Here is a 1,632-nt window from a genome sequence, read left to right on the forward strand (position 1 = left end):
CAGGCAGGGAAGGGCTGGAGCTGGCCCGAGCCCAGGGGAAGGCAAGCGACGGGCACAGGGTGCGCAGGGACCCTCCTGCCCCAGGGCACTGCCGCAGACCCGAGTGAACCGTGGGTGTGCGGGCACTTTGCCTTCCCTGAACCTGGCCCTGGCCACTGCCCAGACCGTCCATGTCGGGAACTGTCCCAGGAGCCGGGCCAGGGTGGACCAGGGTGGGAGCACAGCGGTGGCTTCTGATGTCACCTGCCCCTGGAGGGACCTGTGTGGGAGGACTCCTGGGGGGACGGGGAGAGTCCTCGATGGGGGAGAGGGAGCAGTGCGCCGTCACCACCGACTCAACGTTCCCCGTGGTCAGGTTAGAACCAGCACCTTACAGGAAGGTCCTCCTTACATTTCGGGAACAAAATCCCTACAGGAAAGACCGCAGGCAGCACCACAGTGTCCCAGCCACCCACAGTCGCGTCCTGAGCCAGCAGCCAGGACAAGGGCGTGGACAAGCCCAGGCCGCCTGCGCGCGCGGGCGTGTGTTTTGGCGTGGCTGTGCTCACACTCTCCTAGGGAGGGCTCCCCAGATCAGCAAGTCTAGAAATGGGTCTTTTGTTCTCAGGAGACGCCCCTCCCCCAGGCTGGTCCAGGACTGCCTTCTGGGGCCGGTCAGGCTGCCCGGACCCTCCCATTCAGGGTCCTGGTTGTGCATTCTCTGGGCAGCATCGGGGCCAGGACCTCCGCTCCCTTGGTCAGCCAAGCCCAAGGCTGACTCACCGGAACGCCTCCCAGCAAGAACTGCCCTGCCGGGAACAGCAACTGCTGCAGCTAACAGCTCTGTGGGGCGCTGGGGACCACTTAGCAGACCTGCCTTGGAACTGGCTGGTTCTCTCCTCTGTGGAGCCTGAGGTCCAGGCCCTCACCACTGACCAGTACCAGGCCACGTGGCCCCTCCCCAGAAGCCCACTCTCTGGGCCTTGGGCTTGGGCACCCCTGAAGGCCCACACAGTCTCACCCACTCTGAAGCCTGTCCACAAGCCCCTCCTGGAGCTGCCCTCTGATTTCCGTCCCAGTAGGTCAGTTGGTCAGAGCATAACCCCCAGCCCCAGCCCGCCCTGGCTCTCCAGGGCACCTCGGCGTGGACAAGGGTGGTCCTGTTTGCACCTAGAGAGGCTGAAGGGCAGGCCAAGACGCCAGCGTGCACTGGATGAGGTCACAGGATCCCACCAGTGCTGGGCTCGGGCCCTGCCCCTCCCTTGGTGCCAGCTGCACTGAAGGCCTCTGGGACAGGGCTCGTGTCTTGTCACCGTGGAGTGGCTGCCGGAGGCAGGCTGGGCTAGTGATGGCAGAGAGAGCCAAGGGGGTCTCCACACTTTCTCCTGGGCTCCTGGGGCCTGGAGCAGGGCAGGCCAATACGGTCTTTGTGACCACCTCCTCCCACACCCTCCCCAGGCTCCCATCCCTGCCCTCTGCCCTCCCAGACTCCCCCGACCTAAAACTTGGAGCAAATTCTGGAAGAACCACAGCCTTTATTAGCAGACTTTTCCGACCGTGAGTCCGCAGGGGCTGGTCTGACTCCCACAGCAGGCACCTGCCGGGGCTGTCAGTCTGGGGGTGGTGCAGACACATTGGCTGAGGCCCCGGGAA

This window comes from Tupaia chinensis, unplaced genomic scaffold (assembly GCF_000334495.1).
Source record: "Tupaia chinensis unplaced genomic scaffold, TupChi_1.0 Scaffold000355_1, whole genome shotgun sequence".
In the NCBI taxonomy this organism is placed as follows: domain Eukaryota; kingdom Metazoa; phylum Chordata; class Mammalia; order Scandentia; family Tupaiidae; genus Tupaia; species Tupaia belangeri.